Source organism: Diceros bicornis, chromosome X (genome assembly GCF_020826845.1).
Source record: "Diceros bicornis minor isolate mBicDic1 chromosome X, mDicBic1.mat.cur, whole genome shotgun sequence".
NCBI classification, from domain to species: Eukaryota; Metazoa; Chordata; class Mammalia; order Perissodactyla; family Rhinocerotidae; genus Diceros; species Diceros bicornis.
The window spans coordinates 19,556,094-19,582,970 of NC_080781.1; the positions used below are offsets into that span (position 1 = coordinate 19,556,094).

Here is a 26,877-nt window from a genome sequence, read left to right on the forward strand (position 1 = left end):
GACAATTTAAGGCTATCTCAATAATAATGTCAGTCTTACATTTCAGTCTGCTTTCTGGAGTGGGAGAAGAAGGGCTCAGTGAGCCCACAATAACTGCTGAACATCTCTGAGCAAGGTATTTGAGCACAGGGCAGTGAAGGATGGGAATGCACACCCTCCTTCCTGGGGCTCGCCAGATGCCGGTGAGGGGGGACAGGTTATATACCTCACAGGCTAGGAATCGAGTTTGCATCACCTGCAGGCCATCTTACCTGTGTTTCAGCACATTGCTGAGGGGAAGGAAAGGCAGGCAGGCCACAGTCCTCTTCCCTTCCCTCTAACCTCAAGGGCAGGCATTGAGGAAGATCTTGAGGATCCAATAGACCAGTGCTCTGAGAGTAGAGGTTTCCATGAGAGGAACGACATAGGTACCTTTTTCTTTTTCCTGCTGCTGGATCCCTTCCCTTGGTGTGATTAGTATGGAGAGATGTAAATTATGGGTGCCTTCAGCTTTGGAAGCACCCTTACCTTGGAAGGCCAAGCAGGGCCAGGGAGGGGTTCTTAGGAAAGGGTGATAGCTTGGGGCTGGCCCGGCCCCGAGTCTCAGGGAAGAGTAGGGGTAGAGGAAGGATATAAAGTGAATTATTGAGGTTTCTGCTAAGTCTGGATCAGCTCCCTGGTTAGGAAAGAAGATGGCCATTTGCTCAACATGGAGGCCTGGACGATAAAAATGGAGTGAGCATAACTTAGCTCAGGTTCCTTTGGTCATATCTCAGTCCCTCAAGCACAGGGTGCAGACACTCCAACTCTGCTCCCAGAAATATGACTAACACCAAGTAAGATCTTGAGGATAGACAGTTCAATATTGAGGAATAGAAAGTTTAAATGTTCTAAAATCTCTGGAGGGATTTACAATAAAATATTAAATAGCAGTTTTCCCTATGTGGCAGGATTTCAGGTGATTTTTTAATCTCTCTTTGATCATCAGGAACTTCTATAACAAATATGATTTCCATTGGTAATAACAGAAATTTAAATTATTTACAATATTATTATGTTGGACAAAGAACCCAATGTTAAAAAATTGATATCATCCTGGGGCCAGCCAGGCGGCATAGTGGTTGAGTTCGTGCGCTCTGCTTCGGTAGCCTGGGGTTCGCAGGTTCAGATCCTGGGTGCAGACCTACACACCACTCATCAAGCCATGCTGTGGCAGCATCCCACACACAAAATAGAAGAAGAAGGGAACAGATGTTAGCTCAGGGCTAATCTTCCTCAGCAAAAGAGGAGGATTGGCAATGGATGTTAGCTCAGAGCCAGTCTTCCTCACACATACACAAAAAAATTGATATCATCCTATGTATATAGGATATGTATATGAGTACATGAGAAAAAAGCAGATGTAAAGTGATGAACCTATGATAGGAAGTAAAGTTTTTAGAATAACTGGTCATAATTGAAAATACCATCTATTCTATGGCTCAGAGATATATAAAACCTACTCAAATGTTACTTAAAAGATTACTATCCACAGCTGAGAACATACTAGAATGTAAATTCTCATATGTAAGTTCTGATATGCTAGAATCCCATCTCCATGCACTGAATATATATATTGGCTTCCTTAGATGTAGGAGCTATAGTAGAAAATCAGCACCTCAAAGAATAACAAAGGCAAGTTCAAAAATGGGAGAGAATGAAATAATAATGGTTAAATAAACTCTGGTCCATCTATACAATGGAATATTACTCAGCAATAAAAAGGTACAAACTATCGACATATGCAACACCCTAGATAGATCTAAAGGGCATTATACTTAATGAAAAAAATCACTCTCAAAAGGTTGTATACTGTATGCTTCATTGACATAATATTCTCAATATGATAAAACTATAGCAATACAGAGTAGATTACTAGTTGCCAGGGCATGCAAATATAAAAGGGTAGCACAAGGCAGTTACCTTGTGGAGATGGAACAGTTCTGTACCTTGATGTGATGGTGGTTACGTGAATCTACACATGGAATAAAATTGAATAGAACTACACACACACACACACACACACACAAATGAGTGCATGTAAAAATGATGAAAACTGAAGAAGATCTGTAGTCTAGTTAACACTGTTGTACCAACATCAATTCCTGGTTTGACATTATACTACAGCTGTATATGTCACCACTGGGGTAAGCTGGCAGAAAGATACATGGGACTCTATGTACTATTTTTGCAACTTTCTGTGAACCTATGATTATTTCAAGATAAATTTTTTTAAATATGTCTAAATTGGTACATGAATACCATGGACACATTTTATCTTTTTTCTTTAGCAAATGGGAAATTTCTCATAAAATATTTAATATTAAACTAATACAGTACAAGGGTGACCACCATACTAAATTCAGTACTAGAGCATAAGAAATGCTCCTTTAAGAATTGGTATGTGAGAACAAAGATGAAAATACAGGAACCTGATACAGATGCACCTGCTGTAGAAATGGCTGAACATAAAAAAACTAAGTTGGGGCTGGCCCGGTGGCGTAGTAGTTAAGTTCCCATGCTCCACTTTGGCAGCCCAGGGTTCCCGGGTTCAGATCCCAGGCACAGATGTATGCACTGCTAATCAAGCCATGCTGCGACAGCGTCCCATATGTAAAGTAAAGGAAGATTGGCACAGATGTTAGCTCAGCGGCAATCTTCCTCAAGCAAAAAGAGGAGGATTGGTAACAGATGTTAGCTCAGGGCCAATCTTCCTCACCAAAAAAAAAAAAAAACTAAGTTAACTACATTTTTTAAAAAATGATATAATGCACCAGTCCTTCCTATTTCCCAAATTGTCCCTGCATAAAATCCTTACAGTTGTGGTTTTATTTCTATGTACAGAAACAAAGTATATATATCACTCTTCCTAGGAGAGAGTGAGTAGCAAAGAATATACATTTTTTAAAGGGGAAACTTGAGGTTGTAACGAGAACAAAGAATTAAAGTGGATGGCAGAGCAGGAATGGAGGAGTTCATAGTGAAGCTGGGGAAAGATAAGGAAAGCTGAGGAGAGGGAGACCTCAGCCCTCTGGTAGCATCTAGAAAGGAGGGAGCAGAGACTGTTTAGAGGCCTGCCCAAGAGGAGGTACTCAGGGTTGTGTCTGTGAGACCACAATGGGACCCTGAAGGAGTCAGACAGGCAGCAAGCCTTTGGATGAAGAATTTGCATATTGCCTGCCGTAAAGCAAAATGGAAACACAGACGTCTTATTGAAATTCAAGTTCCACCTCAGAAGCAGTCCCTTACCCCAACTCTACACACAGTCTACACATGGTTCTCACCTTGGTCCTTCTGCCACATGCTGGGAAGGGAAAGAGAGGTGGGCGTGGGCCATGATATAAAAGCACATCTCCTAAGAGATTGCTGGGCTCCTCTGAGGAAGTGCTGGGGAATCCACACAGGTGGTCTTTGGCTCACTACTCAGAAGCACAGGTTTGCACTGTGCTTGGTTGACAACAGATTCTGCTCCTAAACATTAATCCGCAGTTTCTAAACATTATATGTTTATATGAAGTATTGGCAGTAACCAGGAGGCTAGTTTAATTTGATCAGTCCTTTATGAGGCTCCAATTGTCTTTAAATTAATCTTGACAGAACCCACTGGTCTTTAGCCTCAACATAAACCATAAAGGAAACAACAGGTGCACAAGGAGGAATGAAACATTTAAAAGGTATGATGGAAAAAATAATAGCAGGAATATTGATTTATCATTTACGAGGTGTCAGGTTCTAAGTGCTTTCATGTGTTAACTTAGTTAATCATCAGGACAACCCTGTGAGTTAGGTACTATTATTATCATGATCTCCATTTTACAGATGAGGAAACTGAAGCACAGAAAGGTTAAGAATCTTCCCCTAAGTCACACAATCGTGAATGGAAAGCTTGGATTTGAACCCTTTCTCAATTCAATGGAAATGGAAAAGCAACAAATAAATAGGAAATGTGGAGTCTTCCCCAAACGGATGTTGTCATCAATCAAGTATTTATCTCTTTTCTGGTGCTGGTATTTCCTACTTAATCCCACAGCTTGAATTCATAACAGCACTTTTCAATAAAATGTTTTCTGCTCCGAAAATAACTTCAAAGAAAATGAGTACAATAAACCAAAGACATAGGTCAGGGGCAAGGTAAGCTACATGAAAAGAGATATAAAATTGTGTTTCCCTACTTTGAGTAATTCAGCTTCAAACAAGCTAAAGTCTCTTGAAATCAGATATCCTGTAGCAAGTCCTATTCCACATTCCAGAAGAAAATATAGAAAATAATTTAACTGCCATACATGTCACCTTATATCCAGTGAAACAGTGTAATGTTGGTCCACAGCAGTGGTTCTCAAACTTAGACTCGTGTCAGAATCACCTGGTGAGCTAATGACAAACACAGAGGCCCAGCTTTGTTAAAGTGAGGCAGGGCCTGGGCCTTGGTATTCGGGTGATTCTTATATTGGCCACAGTTTAAGAACCATCAGTCTACAGGGTTCTGGGTTCTCATAAGTGGTAGAAAGGAGTCTGGGACAGCAAAACTGCTCTTTTAGTAGACATAAGCTTCATGCATCACAGCTATGTTCTACTTCTTCAGTGCGTGCGTTCATCACAGCTCTCATCAGCCCCACATAATTGCAATTTATTTGTCTGTACCTCCCAGTGTAAGCTCTGTCTTGCTCAGGGTTGTGTCTCCAGAATGGACCCCAATGTCTACACATAATAATTACAAAATAAATATCAATTGAATGAATGAATTGATGAAATTCTACCAGCATTAAAATTATAGAATGGGAGTGTTGAGGATTGTCTGTAAATCTAACTCCAAAGAGCATATAGTTCAAGTATTGAAACAGTTTTGTAATGTATGCAGCCACTCCAGGGGTTACTTCCTTTCAGTACCAAGGAACTGGTTGAATGACTAGTTAGTGATGCTGAATTCTGAGCCTACATTATCTCTTCCAGTGGGGAACCTGGGTACATATTAACCTCCTAGGGTCTCCTTAACTTCTCTCTAAAACATAGATTATTCTATTACTCACCCACCACATAAGGGGTATTTGAACTAATCAATTAATGACCTGGCAACTTAAAAAAATACCAAGTGCTTTTCAAATGTTTATTATATGGTCCCAGGCCTAATAATGTTGCTTCAGGAATTTCTTTCATTGAATTACATCTTGTTTAAATGTAAAAGGATGACCTTTTAATCATGAAACAAATGACTTGCTATCAATTGAACAAGAGTAATTTTTTCACAACTTGAAATAATCCAGTCTAAATAACCAAATACAAGGAATGCATACAAAAATGGTACCACACTCTCTCTAAACATGGTTTCTACTGAGCAACAGAGCAGTTCTCAGCTCTCGTGCCACACTGACGTTGTTGTCCAGCAATGGTGAGGCTGTGTAGGGGGTGGTTTAAGGGCGTGGGATTAGAAAAAACAAGATCTGAGCTTGCTTCCAGCTTGGCAAGTCACTGAATTAAACGAAACTTTGGTTTCTTCATCTCTAAAATGGGGAAAATAACTGTATCTTCCTTAAGGGGTTATCAGAAGAGATCATGCATAAGACGTGTTGGGTTTAATGCCTTGCACAAAATAAGCATTCAATAAATGTTGCACTGTTGTTACTGTCATTCTTTCCATGTCAGTTGGTGTCTAGGGCTTGGATAGAATAACCAGTGTATCCCTCTGCCTGTTAGATCCTTCTCATCATATCACAACCCCATCTAAGTCAGTTCGATCCTAGTGGCCTAAAATGTTAGGGAAAGCTTTCTATAAATGATAACACTTGAACTAGATCTTAAAAAATAAGCAAGATAGACTAAAGGGCCCCAGCTTTCACACTCATCCATAGTCTAGTCAGCTGTGGCCAAGGAGGACTGAGGACACGTGGAGCAGAACATAGTCACCTAGGTGAGTTTCCTTCGAGTGGGGACACTGTCTCTCAAGGGATATCTTAGTTATAACACTGACCCGTCCAGAATGCCCTATTGAGCCACTTTGACATTCTTACCAGTCTTCAAACTTAGTTAACTTTCCATACTTTTCTAGCACATTTGTATGCCTATGTGTATAATGAACTAATAATAGGAAATTCTGGTAGCCCATCCCTTTCTATGTTACCCAGTCTCAAAGACCTTCTTTGAATCTGTAGCAGGAGGAAACATTTCCATTTTCAATACGGGCCTGCCATCTGTCCAAAGGCTAGCTTCTAGAGTGCCACCTTTTCTCCATTGCTCTTTCCTACTACACAGGTATAGTCTCAACAGTGGCTCTCACAGCACCATAAGCAATAATAATTGCTATTTGTTGGGTGCCTATTGTGAGACAGGCACTTTACATACAATCCTTTGAGGTACATACAATTATCCAAATGGTATGTATAATAATACAGATGAAAAAATCAAAGGCTCCGAGGGGTTAGATAACTTGCCCAAGGTCACACAGCCAAGTAAAACTGAGCTGGGGTTTGAACTGAGATCTGTTTGACGCCATAGCAAGGTCCTCTTCTCTCCACGGTGCTTGCAGTGGGGTAGTGAAAAGATGTTTTGCTTTGAGGTATGTTTAAAGCATTTTTTTCAGCCAGCCGTGTTGTGCTCATGTCACTTCGTTTCACCATAGCCACATAAGCAGAAATTGCTTCAGAACCTGCTGTCCCTAGGCTGGGCTTATATCCAGCTCCAAGCTGCACTGGGGGGAGCAGTGCTTGTATTAAATTAATGTGCTCCAACACGAGTGCATCATTCCAGTCACCTGAGAATAGGAAAAGCCTTATCAAGAACTTGCTATTCATTTTAAGCCACTTTAATCCCTTCTGGTTTGATGCAAATTCACTTCATTAATAATTAACAGTACTTGGCAATGCTTTCCCTCAGTCCCAGTTCTCGGTTAGCATTCCATTTTGCTGAACCTGAGAGAAATCAGGGTCAAACCAAGGGAGAAAAGAAAATGAGACAGCCAGGATCTAGCCTTAACCCACCCACCCCAACTCCCTATGGAAAAGGCAAGCTAATTCTTGAAGCAACAGATATTGGCATTATCTGTGAGGCAGTTTGGATGAACCTTGTAGTTCATCTTCCTAATATTACATCTTTAATGAGCTCATCCATGCTTTGATAGTGTGGCTTGAAACCTTCCTTTTGGGTAGATATTATAGATCAGTGGTTCTCAGCCTTGGCCAAGAATCAGAATCACCTCTAGCGCTTAAAAAATACACATAAAATTGACTAAAGCTGAACATCCACATACCTATGACCCAGCAATTCCACTCTTAGGCATATGCCTAACAGAAATATACACATATGTGCACTAAGTGATGTATTAGAATACTCATAGCAGCACATACTAGCCCCAAACTGGAAGCCACCCAAATGCCCATCAAAGATAGAATGGGAAATACATTTTCACACAACGGAATAATATACAGCATGTGAATGAATGATATACAACTACACACAACAACATGGAGGAATTTCATATACATAATAGTAAAGATAAAAGCCAGACACAAAGGAGTATGTAATGTGTGATTTTATCTAAATAAACAACACTAACAGGCAAAACTTATCTACAGTGTCAGAAGTCAGGCTAGTGATTCAAGTTGGGGGATTAGTGACTGGAAAGGGCTTCACAGCTGCTGGTTATGTTCTGTTTCTTGACCTGGGTGTTGATTATTCGGAGGCATTCACTCATGAAACTTCAATCTGTACACTTATGATGTGTATGTGCTTTCCTGTGTATATATTATCCTCCAGCACAAGTTTAAAATGTCTACACATAAATCTATTGCCCCCAGCCCAAGTTTAAAATGTCTACACATAAATCTATTGCCCCCAGCCCAATAGCCTCCACACCCCCACACACACATACACACCCACTCACTTTCCCAGGGGAGCATAATTCAGCAGAATTGGGGCCTTCCCACATCGCTTTTGTAAAGCTGCTCAAATAATTTGATACTAACAGTGTCATTTCAATATCCTTAGTTTTCACTGGCCTTCCAGCATTTGCAGTAAACTTTGGTGGGAAAACAATAAAATTCCATTACCATCCGCATGATATTAAAATTGGGAACTGAAAAAAATCAAATCAATTTATTGAGCAAAAGTATAAACTGAGAATATTGTAAAGCTCCTCATTTTCAACTTACAAAAAAGGGTCCATGGAGGAACTTGAGCATTTTTACTATACGGACCTAATGAACATGACATAGCCTGTGCTTTTCCTAGTAACAGTCACAAAATAATAACAGCTAACATCTATGCAACGCATCACTGTAAATGACTTACATAAGTTTATCTATTTACACCTCATAACATTATTTGAGGTACGAATCGTTATCCCCATTTTACAAATGAGGAAATTGAGGCACAGAGAGGTTAAATAAATTGCACATGGCCATGCAGCTACTAAGTCCCAGAACTGTGATTTGAATCCTAATAGTTTGGCTTCAGAGTGTGTGCTCTTAACCACTTCACTATATTCCTGTATATTTTATGTTGTTTAGTATCTTGTTCTCATTTTAAATGGACTATATGTAATATATTTATAGTAAGTGGCAAGCTATATCCACTTTAATATTGGCATCTCTGCTGAAAATTACATGTGGGATGACTGAAATCAGTAATACAGGTTTTACATCAATTCTTTTATTCCAGATTTATTGAGATATTATTTACATGTAACATATGCAGTTTAAGGTGTACAACATGATGATTTGATACACATACATATCGTGAAATATTCACCACAAGAAGGTTAGTTAGCACCTCCATCCCCTCACATAATTACCACTTTATTGTGGTGATAACATTTAAGATCTACTCTCTTAACAACTTTCAAGTATATAAATAATACCGTATTGTTAATTATAATCACCATATACTGTACATTAGATCCTCAGAACTTATTCATCGTACAGCTGTAAGTTTGTACCCTTTCACCAGTATCTCCTCATTTCTCCAACCCCCAAGCCCCTGGTAAGCACTACTCTACTCTCTTTTTTTATAAATTCAGCTTTTTTAGATTCCACATATAAGTGAAAACATATGGTATTTATCTTTCTCTGTCTGACTTATTTCACTTAGCACAATGTCCTCAAGGTCCATCCACATTGTCCAAAACGGCAGGATTTCCTTTTTTATTACTGAATAATATTCCATTATAAATATACACCACATTTCCTTTATCCATTCATCCATTGATGAACATTTAGATTGTTTCCATGTCCTGACTATGGTGAATAATGTTGCAATAAACATGGGAGTGCAGATAAATCTTCAAGATAGTGATTTTACTTCCTTCAGATACATATACCCAGAAGTGAGATTGCTGGATCATATGGTAGTTTGATTTTTAATTTCTTGAGGTAACTCCATACTGTTTTCCAGAGTGGCTGCACCAATTTACATTCCCACCAATGGTGCACAAGGGTTTGCTCTTCTCTAGAGCCTTGCCAACACTTGTTGTCTCTTGTCTTTTTTATAATAATCATTCTAACAGGAGTGAGGTGATATATTATTGTGGTTTTGATTGGCATTTCCCCGATGATTAGTGATGTTGAGCATCTTTTCATGTACTCATTGGCCACTTGTACGTCTTCTTTGGAAAAATGTCTAAATCCTTTGCCCATTTTTTAATCAGATTGGTTTTTTGCTATTGAGTTGTGTGAGTTACTTAAATAATTTGGATATTAACCTCTTATCAGATAGATAGTTTGCAAATATTTTCTCCCATTCTGTCGGCTGCCTTTTCATTTTGCTGATTGTTTCTTCTGCTGTGCAGAAGCTTTTTAGTTTGATGTAGTCCCACTAGTTTAGTTTTGCTTTTATTGCTTATGCTTCTGTCATATTCAAAAAATTGTTGCCAAGATCAATGTCAAGGAGCTTTTCCACTATGTTTTCTTCTAGTAGTTTTACAGATTTGGATCTTACGCTAAGCCTTTAATCCATTTCAAGTTAATTTTTGTCTACAGTATAAGATAAGGGCCCAATTTCACTCTTTTGCATGTTAACATCCAGTTTTCCCAGCACCATTTATTAAAAAGAATATCCTTTCCCCTTTGTGTGTTCTCGGCACCCTTGTCAGAAAGTAGTTGACCATATATGTGTGGGTTTATTTCTGCCTCTCTATTCTGTTCCATTAGTCTATGTGCCTGTTTTTATGCCAGTACCATACAGTTTTGACTACCATAGCTTTGTAATAAAGTTTTAAGTTAGGAAGTGTGATGCCTCCAGCTTGGTTCTTCTTTCTCAAGATTTCTTTGGCTATTCAGGATCTTTTGTGGCTCCATATAAATTTTAGGATTTTTTTTTCTATTTCTGTGAAAAATGTTATTGAAATTATGATAGATTGCTTTTAATCTATAGATAGCTTTGGGTAGGATGGACATATTAGCAATATTAATTCTTCTGATCCATGAACACAGAATATCTTTCTGATTATTTGTGTCTTCTTCAATTTATTTCATCAATATCTTGTAATTTTCATTGTACAGATCTTTTGATCACATTCTTGGTTAAATTTATTCCTAAGTATTTCATTATTTTTGATACTATTGTAAATGGGTTTGTTTTCTTTATTTCTTTTTCAGATGATTCATTGTTAGTGTATAGAAACACAACTGATTTTTTTATGTTGATTTTGTTTCCTGCAAATTTACTGAATTCTTTTATTAATTCTAACAGTTTTTTGGTGGAGTCTTTAGGGTTTTCTATATATAAGAACATATCATCTGTAATCAGAGACAATTTTACTTCTTTCTTTCTGATTTGGATGCTTTTTATCTCTTTTTCTTGCCCAATTGCTCTGGCTAGGACTTCCAGTGTTATGTTGAATAGGACTGTTGAGAGTCAGCACCTTGTCTTAGAGGAAAAGCTTCCAAACTTTCACTACTGAGTATGATGTTAGCTGTGGGCTTGTCATATATGGCTTTTATTATGTTGAGGTATGTTCCTTCTATAGCCAATTTGTTCAGAGATCATATCATAAAAGGATGTTGACATTTTTCCAATGCTTTTTCTGTATTTATTGAGATGACTGTATGATTTTCATCTTTCATTCTATTAATATGAAATTTATTTATTTCATATTATGTATATGTTGTATATATACCCAAGTGTATAATTACCCACGCTCTCTTTTGTTTTCCATTAGCATGGAATATCTTTTTCCATCCCTTCACTTTGAGCCTATGTGTGTCCTTGAAGGTGAAGTGCATCTCTTGAAGGCAGCATATAGTTGGAACTTGTTTTTAATCTATTCAGCCACTGTATATCTTTTGATTGGAGAATTTTATCTATTTACATTTAAAGTAATTATTAATAGGTAAAGACTTATTAATGCCATCTTATTAATTGTTTTCTGGCTCTTTTGTAGTCCCCTTGTTCCTTTCTTCCTCTCTTGCTGCCTTCCTATGTGAACTGATTATTTTTTGTAGTAGTATGCTTTGATTCCCTTCTCTTTGTGTATCTGTTGTAGTTTTTTGCTTTGTGGTTACCATGAAGCTTAACAAAAAATCTTACAGATATAACAGTCTATTTTAAACTGATAAAAACTTAACTTTGATCACATACAAAAACTCTACCCTTTTACAACACCCTATATTTTATGTTTTTGATGTCACAATTTACCTCTTTTTATACTGTGTCTATTATTGTAGCTATAGTTATTTTTAATACTTTCGTCACTTAAACCTTTATGCTGGAGTTAAGTGATTAACATACCACCACATTACATTATTAGAGTATTCTAAATTTGACTATGTGATTACCGGTACCGGCATGTTTTATATTTTCATATTTTTTCACTTTACTAATTAGTGTCCTTTCATTTCAGCTTGAAGAACTCCTTTTAGAATTTCTTGTAAGGCAGCTCTAGTGGTTTTATGTTTGTTTGGGAAAGTCTTTATCTCTCCTTCATTCCTTAAAGACAACTTTGCAGGGTGAATTATTCTTGGTTGGTAGTTTTTTTCTTTCAGCACTTTAAATATATCATCCCATTCTCTCCTAGCCTGCAAGTTTCTGCTAAAAAATCCACTAATAGCCTTATGGGGGTTCCCTTATATGTGAGAATATTTTTTATCTTGCTACATTTAAAATTCTCGATTTGCCTGAATTTAGACAGTTTTATTATAATGTGTCTTGGAGAAGATAATCTTGGGCTGACGCTTTGGGGTGACCTATTAGCTTCATGAACTTGGATGTCCAAATCTTTCCCCAGATTTAAGAAGTTCTCAGCCATTATTATTTAAATAAGCTTTCTGCCCCTTTCTCCCTCTCTTCTCCTTCTGGGAATCCAACACTATGTAGATTGTTTCTTTTAATAGTGTTCCTTAATTCACATAGGGTTCCTCACTCTTTTTCATTTTTTTTTCTTTTTGCTTGTCTGCTGGATGATTTCACACAACCTGTCTTCAAGTTCACTAATTCTTTCTTCTGCTTGGTCAAATCTGCTGGTGAATCTCTCTATTGAATTCTTCAGTTCATTCACTGTATTCTTCAACTCTAAAGTTTCTGTTTGGTTATTTCTAATGGTTTCTATTTCTTTATTAAATTTCTCATTTTTTTCATGCATTGTTTTCCTAATTTCATTTGGTTGTCTATCTGTGTTTTCTTGTGGTTTGCTGAATTTCTTTAAGAGGATAATTCTGAATTCTTTGTCATATAGTTCATAGATCTCCATTTCTTTAGGGTCAATCATTGGCATTTTATTAGTTTCCTTTGGTCATGTCAAGTTTCCTTGACTATTCATGATCCTTGTGGCCTTGCATTGGTATCTTCACATTTGAGGAAGTAAACAACCTTTTAATCTTTACAGACTCGCAAAGGCATTCACCCATCAGCCTGTCCAGAGATTCTCGGTGGGACATCTGGTGGTACTGGTGGGTGGGCTTGCTGCTGAAATCCTTGGGCAGACAGGTCTGGTGCATGGGTCAGCAGGTGGGCAGGCCTGGTGCATGGGTACACAGGGACTAGCCTAATGAGTGGGTCCATGGGGTAGGCCTGATTCTAGGTCTGCCTGGGAGCCTGGGTTCACAGGTGCCCACCTGGATCTGGATCCTGGGTTCTTGGGGGTTGATTGGGAACCTGCAGCCACAGGAACTGCCCAGGGCCATGGGAGCTGGCTCATTCTGGGATATGCCAGGAGCCTTGTGCCATGAGAGCTGCCCAGGGCCATGACAGCTGGCCAGTGCCAGGGTTAGCTGGGAACCTGAGTTTGTAGAAATCCACTGGAAGCCTGGTGCCATGAGAGCTGCCTGGGGCCACTGGAGTCTTCAGGTGTCAGGGTGAGCTGGGGGCCTGGGTTTGCAGGAGCCCACCAGGAGCCTGGTGCCGAGGACACCACCTGGGGCCACGAGAGCCACCTGAGGCCTCAGTAGCTGCCAGGGGCCACTGGAGTCATCATGTACCAAGGTGAGATGGGGGTATGGTTTCCCAGGAGGCTGCTGGAAACTTACAACAAATCTTCAAGTGTTGGGAGAAACAAGCAGGTCAACCATGAAAAAAAATTCCATGACCCCAAGAACATTCATGTAAGTGTAGTTATTCATTCATTAGCAAACACTGAGTGAGCACCTCCTTTGTGGCAGGCTTTGTGCTGGTGCAGTGGACCCAATGGTGAGCACAGTCAAGGGCAATGTCCAAACCTCCAGCAACCTCCCCATCCAGCAGACAGACACTGGTCAAATAGCAGAGGAGTTAGTGTAAGTGATCACAGCACCACAAAAACATATAAGATAGGAAAGTGTCCTAGTTAGGGAGGCCAGGGAAGGCTTCCCTGAAGCAGTGATGATGATATGAAATCTGAAGGATGAGTAGGAGATGAAAGAGAAGGTGAGGGGCTGTAGAAAGAGCTTAATGTGTGTGTGTAAATAACTGTAATGCAAATCAGAATAAACAAGTACTATATTAGACATACAAAAAAGCATAATAGAACCTCAGGATCTTTTTCATTTTTCATTATATAAATCACCTGAAATTATCATATTTCAAGCATGAACTCAGAAACCCTTGTATTAGCTTTGTAGTTGGTCTCAAAAGCCTAGAACATATTAAGAAAACAACAGGATAGGACAGGAATTTGAAACAGTACTTTCAAGTCAGCATGTGTTGAAGGACTCAAGACATCAAAGTGAACAAGGAAATATGGTGTTTACCTTTTCTGGAGAAAACCAGCAATAAAGAAGGAAAAAGAAAAGACCCTAAGATGCTAAAATCATCAGTCACCAAAGGTATTCCTGCAACACTTTGGGCCAGAATCTCCCCACTCCCCCACCCACGATTGCTGTGGTTAGCTCTATCAGAAGAGTAAGGGCACCCTTTAGGCCAAAAGATTTCATGCAATATCTGAAGAATGTGGTTAAGTGCAAGTTCTGAGACTACTCAATAGGCTCAGAATAAATCCAGGTGCAAAAATGAATAGTCTTTGCAAATCTAAACCAGCTCCATACCACCTCCTGATATGACCACCTTCCAAACTGTTTTCCGCTCGTCACAATCAAACAACGTGATCTTTTTAAAATGTCATTCTATCCTGGGCCACACCCCCCCCCAAGACCCCTTCAATGGCACCCATTGCTTGTAAGGTGAAAATACAGCTTCTTAAAGTACCTGCAGGTGCTGCTTGGTCTAGCTTCTGCAAACCTCTTCAACCCTATCTTGCACCCCACTCACTTTCTCTCTGTGTGTTTTCCAAACAACAGACTTCTTTCAGTCTCTCATATTCAACATGCTCCATGTTACCTCAGGGCCTTTACATATGCTTCTCCTTCTAACTATAATGCTCTCTTCATCCCGCCCTTCATCTAGTTGATTCCTACTCATCCTCTAGCTCTTGGCCCCTATTTGAGACCAGCCATCCCTGGTCTCCCTGACTGCATCAACTCTCCCTATTACGAGTGCAGGTACCCCTCCCCATGGCACCTGCTATAGGTGCAATTGTACATATACTATCTTGATTATTTGATTAATGTCTGTCAACTCCTTAAACATGATGGCTGAAATCTTGTCTGGTTTTGCTGACTTTGTATACACAGTCCCAAGCACACTAATTGACTCATAGTAAGGGCTTCACAAATGTCCATAGTATAAATAAAGGGGTTTCGTGGAACTCCTCAATTACTATAAATCTTTGGTTAGTATATCACTATGCTTCCAGGTCACTCTCATAAGAATCATGTATAAAGAAATATATTTTTAAAGTAACAGTATATTATATCCCTGCAAGAGGCATGAAGGAAGGCAAACAAAAGTTGAGGATGGTTTGCTACTCTAGTCAAATAGCATATTCTAATTATCTTGGTTACTCAAAAGTAAAGTACAGTCCAAAGCCTTACAGTGGGAACGAGAATAGGAAATAAATATTTAGCTGTTTTAACCTAATGTCAGTCAAACAATATTCTATCTATAAGTGGATGTGGTGGTTCTTTCATTTAATCCTAACATGTTTGAGAAATGTTTTCCCCTGACATGAGAAAACACTAAGTTCTTGCTATAAAGGACAAAGAAAGCAGAAGACAACAGTGGGATTCCAGAAGGCATTTCACTGCCAATAATTTACATTTTAGACTAGTGTTTGTTTTCCTCTTTTATAAAATTAAACATAATTATCTGTACTCCCTACCTGTTCCACTGGGAGTTTGGAGGAATTAATGAGATGATGTTTGTGAAGTGCTCAGGGCCCCTTGGATACACTATTATTAGAACTAAGTAAAACACTGCTTCTGGTAACCCATGCAGTGACTTCCAGACCAGCAAGGCTGATACCAGAAAAAAAAAAACAGTAAAGTGAAACATTAAGGACAAAATTGCTATTTGGTGATTTTTCAGTCATGAATATCATCCTTTCTTTCTGAACTTCTAACAGCATCCTCTAATCCAGTAGCCACTAGTCACATATGGCCATTTAATTTAAACTGAGGGAATTTTAAATTAAATTTAATTTTAATTTATTAAAACTTAAATAGCGTTATGTCATTGCATAGTACAGATATAGAACATTTCGTTCATCAAAGAAAATTCTATTGGACAGGGCTATGAATTTAGGAGAGTCTTTCCATCTCTACTCTTTGCATGTGAATCCTGTTATTTGAACTTTTAAACCCTCACCCAGAGTAGGGATTTGGAGCTTTATCAGCTAGAAGAGAAATTACTCATAGAGCTGAAGAGCAATTGTTCTTAAAAGACAAATGGTTTCCTTTCAAACTCATTTGTTTTGCCTTTTATGTGCTACCTTTGCCTGGTTAGTACCAAGAATATGTGCAGTGTAGAATGGGTTAAATGTTTCTCATTTTTCCCTGTCTCATATTTCTCAATGTCTTATCTACTTACAAGCACTGAAGTCTGGGCAAAGAGTAGGGTAAACAATCTGAGTGACCACGAAAACAGAGTTTCGTAGCTAAAAACTGCTCTATCTGGTTGTCCATAAGATAAAACATAGGTCATTAATATATTCTCATAGGGAACAAATCCCTCTTGCGTGAAATGCTGCTGAATCTCATTTTTCTCTTTATACTATTTTAATCTTGTTAGATTGGGGGGGCAGGGTGGGGAACAGAAACGAGCCCAATGCATTCTAACATTGTGTGGGTGTCTCCCTGGCTTGGTTACCAAAGAAACCATTATGTTCTATACTATTCAAATAATGGCTCCACTAGTGCTCTAAATACTTTCTTCTTTGCTAACCTGACGGCACTGCAGATTTAGAGCCACCATCTGTAGGCCAGCAAATGAGAAGGGTTTATGGAAATGCCAGGGCCCTTCCCACACTGTTTTAAGCCTTGGTCTCAAGACTCCAACCTGAGAAGTCTGCTTCCAAGGCCAATATTTCCCAAGCAAACCTAGGATGCTGTCTCCATGCACCACTGCACTGCCAAACTGCATAAGTGAAAGGTATTTGCAGACATCCCGTGAGGCTGCCAAGCCTCCTGACACCCGTGCTGTGAGGCTCCTCTCTTACTGCAGTTGCAAAGGCGTTGCTGCTCCAGCCCTAAAGCGTGGTGGGGGATCTGGATGAAATGAGTGTTTGCCTATCACCTCAGGTGTTGGAGTCAGTCGTGTCATCCTCCCAGATGCCCACCGCTGATCTCTAAAGCAATGAATACAGCAGCTAGGACCACCTGTTTCCATGGTTGCCAGGTTGAGCTGTGTCCTCCAGAACCTCCCACTCCAAAGAAGGACCCAGGAGCCCAGGATGCTAATGCCCCCAGGAGAGATTTTCCGGAAAAGGTCTCAGTTTTCACCTCCTATTGACATTTGCGCTTCTCCACCTACTTTTGTTCCAGCTTTATTGAGATATAATTGACATACAACATTGTGTAAGCATAAGGTGTGCAACATGATGATGTGGTACATGTATATATTGTGAAATAATTACCACAAAAAAGTTAGTTAACACCTCTATCACCTCACGTCGTTACCTTTTTTTATGTTTGTAGTGAGAGCATTTAAGATTTATTCTCTTAGCATCTTTCAAGTATATAATACAGTATTGTTAACTATAGTCACTATGCTGTACATTAGATCCCCAGAACTTATTCATCTTCTAAATGGAAGTTTGTATCCTTCGACCAACTTTTTATGTGTACAGAGGCACTTGGCAAATTCCCTAGGAATCTGAGGCAGCCAGGAACTAAGGAATGAGGTCTTCTTGTAAACCTCCAGGTCTCTAAAATAAATGGTTCTGAGCTACTCTCTCAAGCAGTGTGGCTACTCTTTTGGAGGTTTTACATAGATATTAAAGAGCGCCCAAATTTATCTCATTTGTGCATCCTAGTATAAATCTGGTGAAATTTTGCAATTTGTTCAACCACAAGAATGTTACTGATTACAATTTAAGAACAAGCAATTATTCATAAGGCTAGTAGTTGCTTCCATTAAGACAAACCCACACCACCTCCGCCTTCTAAAATGGTACTTTAAGCCAGGGGTTTCCAAACTATTTGGATCAAGCATCCTACCTATAAAAAAATTTTTTGCATACCTCCAAATATATGTACTTTTATTTATAAAGTACATAGATGTTCTATTATACAAATATATTATCACATTATAAAACATGCTCCCCAAATTGATATCTTAAGAGCATTAAAAATGAAAATTCAATATTTTGTATAACTATGCTTAATTTTGTTTCATTTATTAAAGGTATAAAAGTCCCTTTTGCTCTCACTGGAAAAATATTACATTTTTGAGAGCAATATGATTAAGCATGCTCTTTTATTTATTTTTTAATTTAGCTTAGTTCAAAAGTCTTGTGCTAAGTTCAGTTTATTTTGATACTTGGATTTTAAAGTTATGACAGCTTAAAAAAACAGAGAGAGAGAGATAAAGAACTCCCACAAAGACACATAGATCCAAATGGAAGAAGTAAGGGTAATTTTAAAACTTCATAATACCTGCTGTAAAAAATGTAATATCTTTATAACTAAATATCTGTAATAATAACATGTTTAAAAAACCAGATAATACCTATAAGCCCCTTAACCAGCTACACGTAAACTTCAGTAAGTGGCAACTCCCTGAAAACACATACATGAATCATGGGACCACTGTCAACTCTTCTTTTCCCTCAGGATACATCATAGGTGACCAAGTAACATATAAGCTGAGTGTGGGCATCTGTGTCCATCTGGATATTAAATACTAGTAGAGTTGCCATATTTTGGAAATAAAATTACCTGATGCTTAGTTAAATTTGAATTTCAGATAAACAACAAAAACTATTTTAGTCTAAGTATACCCCATTGGGACATACTTATACTAAAGAATTATTGTTTATCTGAAATTTGAATTTAACTGAGCATCCTGCATTTTATCTGGCAATGCTAAATACTAGAAAAGCTTAATTTGTTTCTTCTTGCTTTTTCTTTTTAACCAAAAGTAAATACAAATAGGAGTTCTACTATTTTTTTCCTGTATGCTCAGCAATGGAGATCACTTCTAAGAAGCTACCACCAGAGTCCCTGGACAAACTTCCTCAAATAGCTAATACAGCCAAATGCTATTAAGAAAAACACCCCTTTTCACTTAGGTTCCTTAAACTACTCCCTCCCCAATCTCCTCGATACACTTTAGTAACATCCCAAGTTAATTCTATGACTGATTAACACAGAACTTTCTTCATTTTTCTAGCCAGTAAGCCTATTCAAGAGGAGAGGGAAAATTACAGGTGCAGGAGAAAGACGCTTGAGCCGCATGTGTAGGTACATGTGTTGACCCACCCATCCCTCTTCTACGTCTGGTTTACAAGGGTAGCAGCAAGCATACTTTACCCTTTCCACCCCCACCACTGACACTCAGGATGCTAATCCACATTGAAAGAGATTACATTCTAAGAATGCAGTGATTATGGCCTAAAGAGTTCAAGAGAACACATGGTTGGACTATGTGTCTTTGTGCGTTTACAGTATAAAATTCTGAAAGGTAAATTTAACATGACCAGAAAATGACTTATCATTCATACGTTCCTGCATACTTTGAATAAGACTGTCCAGCATCAGCAAAGCGTGGTAAGCAACCTCTGAGAGAGTTGTTGGAAGCCGGTATTCATGGCAGCAAGATGGCTGACGCAGTGTCATGCGTAATGAAATAGCCAGCATTAAATAAAGGGTTCTAGGGAAATGTAGGGAAAGAAGACCTATGTTGTTCCTATAAGAACAGGTTCCAAAGAGCCACGGTACTGTGAGTCTATCTCTTTCTCATGAAGGGGTGGGGAGTAGAAAGGTGATATTATCAAGGAATCATGCATTTGACAATAAAGAACACTAATAGATGGTACCTAGACCTGAACAAGAAGAGATGATAGCTGGACATGGCAAAGAATCTTCATGTGTATTAATCTGACAATAAACAAATGTGTAAATATTGCATCTCTACCCACTATCCTAAATCTTCATCAACAAAATGCTATACCTCACATGGGTCCCTGAATTTTTGTAATACATCTTTCATTGAATTGCTTACATAAATAGAGGTCCAACACAAAATGTTTGTCAAGAGCTCCACACACTTTAGGGGTGACCTTAGTGCCAAGCAGTTCCAAAGTTCTCCTGTGCTGCTTCAATATGCAATTTCAAAATGGCACAGCCTCAGGACATTCTCAGGGACAAGATCATCCTCCACATTATAAGACATAACAATTATTGAGTGCCAACTCTATGCCTGGCACTGTGCTCAAGGCTATGCGTACATTATCTCATTTTATACTCACACTAAACCATGAGAAATAAGTTGCTTTGTTTTAAGCCACTGCATCTCAGAATAGAGTTAAGCAGCAACATATCATTGAAAGAAGTTGATTTGAGTATTTTGTTTTATTCATTCCCCCAAACTGCGGTGGAGCAGGCAGATCTCAGACCTTTTCATCTCCCTTTTACAACTGCAGAAATTGAGTCCTAGGAGGGAACAGGAGGGAGACTGGCAAGAGCAGGGCAATGGATTTCCCCTGAGGAGGTGTGAAGACTGCAGAACCAGAAGGAAAGGCCCCGGCATCCCAGACTAGATCCAGGCCCTGCCTTCCAGCCATCTTGCCTTACTACCAAACAGGGGCAATTCTGAAGTGACCTGACTGCCCAGGGTTCTGCAATCCCTCAAACACCCCATGCCCCCACCAGGAAAGCTTGTCTTCCTTTCCCTGGAGCCAAAGATGTAGCGCCCTGGCTGGGGTCATTTGTGATCTCTGTAACGCCCCTTGTTTTATCGAGCAAACCTTCAGGCTTGATGTTTAATTCATGCCGTACTGAGACAAGAGAGTGGCAGAGAGTGAGTCTAGGCACTGAAAATGCATCAAGGCCAGCTAACATGGGCTTGGGGGCAGGTGGCAGGAACGGCAAGATCCTTGCAATTTTCTCCATTCATGACAGCCCCAGATCTCAGCACCACTTGCTGCCAGCTCCCTTCAGAGAGAGAACACCAGACAGAGCCTTTCTCCCCTCATCATTTGATCTCTACCAAGAGAATCCACGAAGGTCATCATTAGTGCCTAGTGCAGGAAGATGGGGACCATTTCCCAACAAGTTCATATCACACAAAAAGCTCCAGCATGACAAAAGACAGGGGAATATCAGGAACTTTGTCCTTTCTCCTCCTTGCCAATTAGTTTTTGACCTTTATTTCTAAGGCGTGTTTTAATCCAGTAAGACATAGGCCAAAGAGAATAGAAGCCAACCTATAACAATGTACATTGTAATGTGTAATGTGTGTGGGTTTGTGTGTGTGTGTGTGTGTGTGTGTGACAATGAGAGAGAGAGATTGAAAGAGAGAGAGAGAGAGAACATAGACTAAAAGAGGAATAGAATTGTCACTGTCACCGTTGGTCTCCCTATTCATTTCTCTACAAACTGAATAGTTTGGGAGGAATCAGAAGAGCAGAGGATACAGCAGTGAATGAAACAGACAAAAACCGTCATAGAGCTTATTTTTGAATTGTGGGGAGAGGCGCAAGAGATAGGCAATAAATAAAATACATAAATCATATGGTATGATAGATAATGATAAGTGACATGGAATAAAATGAAGAAGTAAGTGAGGATGAAGAGTACAGGTTGATGGGGGTTGCATTTTTAAATAGGGTGGTTAAGGAAGGCCTAAGTGAGGATATAGCATGCAGCATTTACCAAACTTATTTGCCCAAGGAAACTATTTGTCATAGAGCAGCTCACAGAAGTTAGGAGATGCTGTTTTAAAAAGTAGTTTCAACTGGGGAGGAGAAGGGTATCAACTAGAAACTGTATTTGGCTGCTAGTAATTAAAATATAAGTGGTTTAAACAAGATAGAAGTTTATTTTCTATTTGCATAAAAGAAGTATGGGGATAGGCAGTTCAGAGATATAGGACGCTTCCATGTTGCCATCAGGGACTTGGGCTCCTTTCACCTCTCTGCTCCACCCTCCTGAGTTCCTGAGTTCATGGCTTCCATCCTCAAGCTTGCTTCAGGCCAAGACAGTTGCTTTATCTCCAGCCATCACACCTGTGTTCCAAGCAGAACTCTCCCTCTTACAGAGTCTTCTCATAAGTCCTACCCAACATGTTTTGCCTACATCTCATTGGCCACTCCTACCTATAAGAGAAGCTGGGAATGTATTTTAGTCAGAAGGTGACTTCTCATAATAAGATTAAGCTTTTTTTAATCAAGGAAATAGAATGGCAATTAACCATATGACTCAGGAAAGAAGGAGGGTAAGGTGGAAGGAGGGTTTCAGTATACAAAACAGCACCTTTCTATTTCAATGTAGCAGATAGTGCAGCCTCCCACAGATCAGTACCGCAGCTGCAGAGCCCATGGGAGCCTGTGGTTAAAACTACATGGGACAGAGCCTCCAGGAGCAAGATCACCATGTGCCATCACTTGGCTCAATGCTCCCCCCAGCTCCTGTTTTGTCTTTCATCAAATCACTGGCCCTTAAGTTTTAAGGAACCCTAATGTTCATCTGGATCAACCCCCATCCAACACTTGAATCCTCACTCAACATTCCAAACAGATTTCCACCCAGTAGTTCAAGCCAAAACCTAGGAGTGATCTGGATTCCTCTTTCTCTAACAACACCCTCCTAGCACATCCAACCTCCAAAACAGATCCATCAACTTCTTTTGCCTTCTTACTGCTACCAGTTTCTACAAGCTCCATCATCTTTCACCCGGTGGTTTGCAGCCCATAACTGGTCTCTCTGGTTCCACTCTTGCATCCCTATATTCCATTTGCCACATAGCAGCCAGAATGTCATCTTAATAATGTAAACTCAGCCACGTCACTTTCCTACTTAAAACTCTCTGGCGGCTTCTCATCGCACTGAGAGTAAAATCCAAACACCATGATCTGACCAGTCCCCGCCTCTGACTGCTTCTTGACCACTCCTCCCCTTTGCTCAGGCACTCCAGCTACACTGGCCTTTTGTTACTTGAATACACCAAAGTCCTTCCCACCTTAGGGCTTTTATCTAGAATGTTCTTCCCCACATAGCTGGATCCTTCTTATCATTCAGATCCCCACTAAAATATTCCACCTCCTCAGAAAGACCTTACCTGACATACCCAGTCTAATGAAGTCCTATCCCTAACAGACACTCCCTAGCACATCACTCTATTTTCTTCAGGCATTTATAACTAGTTAAAATTAAAATGCTCATACATTTCTTTCCTTGTTCATTATCACAATTATTAAGTTCTGTGAAGGTAGAAACACTGCTTCTTTTTTTTTTGTGAGGAAGATCAGCCCTGAGCTAACATCCATGCTAATCCTCCTCTTTTTTGCTGAGGAAGACCGGCTCTGAGCTAACATCCATTGTCAATCCTCCTCCTTTTTTTTCCCCAAAGCCCCAGTAGATAGTTGTATGTCATAGTTGCACATCCTTCTAGTTGCTGTATGTGGGACGTGGCCTCAGCATGGCCGGAGAAGGGGTGTGTCGGTGCGCGCCGGGGATCTGAACCCAGGCCACCAGTAGCAGAGCACGCCCACCTAACCACTAAGCCACGGGGCCGGCCCAACACTGCTTCTTTTGTTCTCCCCAAATCTCCAGCACCACAGTCAATGGGACGTGGTAAGACTTCAATACTATTGGATGAATGAGTTTGAAATGCCCTCACTCTCCTAATCACTGTTCTCTGAACACCCCTCAGTTTGCTATAGGCCCTCTTAAACAGGCTCCAAGAAATACAACTCAGTTCTTAGAATTGTATCATTAGCAAAGAACAGCATGGTGCTCTTGGACATTATATAATGTCCCCTGCCCTGGTTCATTGGCTGATTTTGAAAATGAGTTTTTGCATATGGATTCTTGGATCCATTTTGAGAATTTTCAGGAGTGGAAGACTCCAAGCCAGAAATCATGCCATATGATGATGTACGATCATGAGTCAAGGCCCCTACAGTCCAGCAACTGACAGAATCTCCCCAAAACCAACTTGAGATGCACAGATGTATACCGCGGACACCTCAAAGCCAAAATGTTTAGCACATACCCTTTCTTCTGATTTTAATGTTGACTTTTTATTTTAATAAATAATCTAGAAGATTTTAGACATTTTATTGCATATTATTCCAATTTTTTGAGGTGACACAGAGACTTCCATGCATTCACAAAACATCATGTCTTTTCTTCCCGGGCATATAGCTCGATTACAGTTAGGAAGGGCCACGTCATTGAGTTCGGGCCAGTGAAATATGGGTGGAAGTGATCTAAACCACGTGGTGGAAGGGGACAGGATCCCTGAATGATTTAGTGGAGTAGAGTCACCTACACCTTCTACCTGAGTTGGAATGTGACATTGAGCAACAAATAAACTCTCATTCTAGTAAGCCACTGAGATTTTTTGAATGGTTTGTTATGACACTGATCCCACCCTGATTTATACAGAGGAATAAAATAAAGACCCTGTGATAATAATAATGTTAAATTTTCACAGAGAAACAATTCAACGTTCTGCAATCTTAGCCATTTTGGGCTGTTACAAATTATGTAGTTTTAACATCAGTGGATGATGAGCAAAAAGCTAGCGGCTTCTTAAATGACATAAACATACTGTATTTGCTTTTCAAGCGCTGGAAATGTTTCTAACTAAAACACGAAAGAAATACTTGAACAGGCTGACTTGGGGAAAATGCTCAACATGAAGACACCAAAATGTTTTCCAAAAAGGGAAACAACTCAATATGGTCCCAAAGCCCTGCCCAGGCTTTGATAGAGGGACATCCAAAGTGAAGTAAAATTGCTGACCTTATTCTGAAATTTAAGGGAAATTTTCTCACAAGGGTAGGATGTTCTTTAGTTGTAATTTAATGTAATATTTATTTTTCTAAAGTGATTTTTTTAAATTAAGGAACTGTCCAATTCTTTATCTTGACCTCCTTAGGATTCATGGGATCAAACTGAATCATTCTCCTACATGACCACACTTCAAATATTTCTTGCTAACACTGTATTTTCAGGCCATTAGACCTTCCTAAGAATCAGGAGACATTTTTCTATGTAATTTCAGATTTTCCTACATTGACTTTCTCTCCATTTATTTAGGAAGAATAATAGTAATTAATAGTAATAATAATAGCATCAGCAATGCATGTTAGAATTGACAAAAAGCTTTCACATCCATTATCAAGTTATAGTAGTTGGTAAAACTCTAAATAATCCATTTATTTCTGTATTCCATGTGTGGCATTTCTAAAATTGTAATTTCCCAACTTCCTAATGTTTTCCGGACTACCACAGCCCTAACTCACTAATTATATACAATAGTTAACATGTAATATAATGTGTTTTACTTATAAAATATAGGTGTATTTTACCAGGAGAGCAAAAGTATCAATTATCTCTAACAAAAATTTAACTTGCAATATTTTTTTAACATACGCTCACCATATTTCTGTAGTATCCTTTTTAAAAATCCTTTGTTTCTCTTATTTTTAATGCACCCAATTCTCTTGTCCAGTAGTATCAAGTTTCCAGTTTTCCAGCCTCTTGTTTGAAATCCATGGCCTGTGAATGTTTTAAATAAAGCAGAATTATAGAAAAAATATTAAATGAATACAGATGAGAAGGTCATCTTTGAGTGGTGTGATTGCTTTCGGATTTGTGTTCATTTGGGTTTTTCAAGTTTTCTGCATTATGCATATAATTCGTTTTGTAAGTAGAGAAAAAGTAAAAAATAAATAATTAAACATAAAGCACTTAGCTTTTGGTACATAATTATATATAAGGATTGGTTTTGGTTCATTTTGGTCTTAGTAGTCTCTTGTCCTCAACTTTATATTGAAAAAGAGTGATACAGCAAAATGCATTGTATCGAGCAGAATTCTTCCTCCTCCAAAGACGACTCTTTAGAAATGAACATCTTTTTGAGGCACCTGTTTCCTTTCCATGGGGATGACAGATAAAGTTTGATTGAGAGAAATGTCAATCGTGTCATGAGGCAGATGGATTAACTTTCTAACGTTTCTTTCCTGACAGTAAATCTCAAGTTTTACTCCTATGCTTAGCAAAATATTTTTAGAAATATCGTTTGTTCAATAGATATGATGCATTTTACTACTTCTTAGAGAAAACCATTGATCCCTATCACCGTGGCATTAGGTAGGCCTCACAAATCATCCAGGCATCTGCCATCAGCCTCAAATAAATCACTGACAGAGCAGTAAAGAAAAGGGAAATGCCATTGGTAACTAGGGAGTCAAGAGGAAAAGATTTTACAGTATCTCTATTTATGACATTTCCTTTCTCTTAAAGACGTTGGTTTTTCTAATTTCTTTTGCAATTTCCTCTTGAGAACTTCTCTCACGAAATACATTTTAGCATAGTACAAATTTTCCCAGCAGGTATTTTGGAGTTCTCGAAAAATTCTTTGTAGACTCATGCTAAATACCATCCAGTGAATTTTAAAATAATAGGTCAAGCAATGATAAACAAAATGTATGAACTTTACATATATGTGTATATACACAAACACATCAGTATTTATTGATTCAATTTTAAAGTTCCTATCTTAAAAAATTATCAATTCTCCAACCTAAAAATTCTCATGTACTTTGTTTACATTCGTTCTATTGTCAGGGAGGCCTGGGTGAAATTCTTTAAACATAGATGAACTTCCTTCAAGCTCCTTAGGGTTATCTCTCAATTGCTATAGACTTCCCTCCTGGGCAAAGTAAATTTCTCTCCTTTTTCTCCAACCTTATTCCTCTCCTGAAGCCAGGGGAACACTACAAAGCTGGGGCAAGGTTGATCCAGGTTCTACAGTGGTCTCCATTCCTAATCATGGAGATTTTTGGCTACCTATAACTGCTATCTTGCCTTGAGAAAGAGTTTGGCTATACCAAAAAAGAATTCATGATCTGTTCCAAACCTGAGTGTAATAATTTCACTTAAATACAATTATTTT

At 39.0% G+C, this 26,877-nt stretch overlaps 1 long non-coding RNA gene across 2 annotated transcripts in view; it reads right to left on the reverse strand.

Annotated features, from left to right (window-relative positions):
- The window catches only part of LOC131400815 (uncharacterized), a 242,689-nt gene that overhangs the window by 185,670 nt on the left and 30,142 nt on the right, over positions 1 to 26,877 (reverse strand). For both annotated transcript variants that reach the window (XR_009217462.1, XR_009217463.1), the window contains exon 4: positions 25,359 to 25,478. This is a non-coding gene — a long non-coding RNA (uncharacterized LOC131400815). The remainder of the gene's footprint in view (positions 1 to 25,358; positions 25,479 to 26,877) is intronic.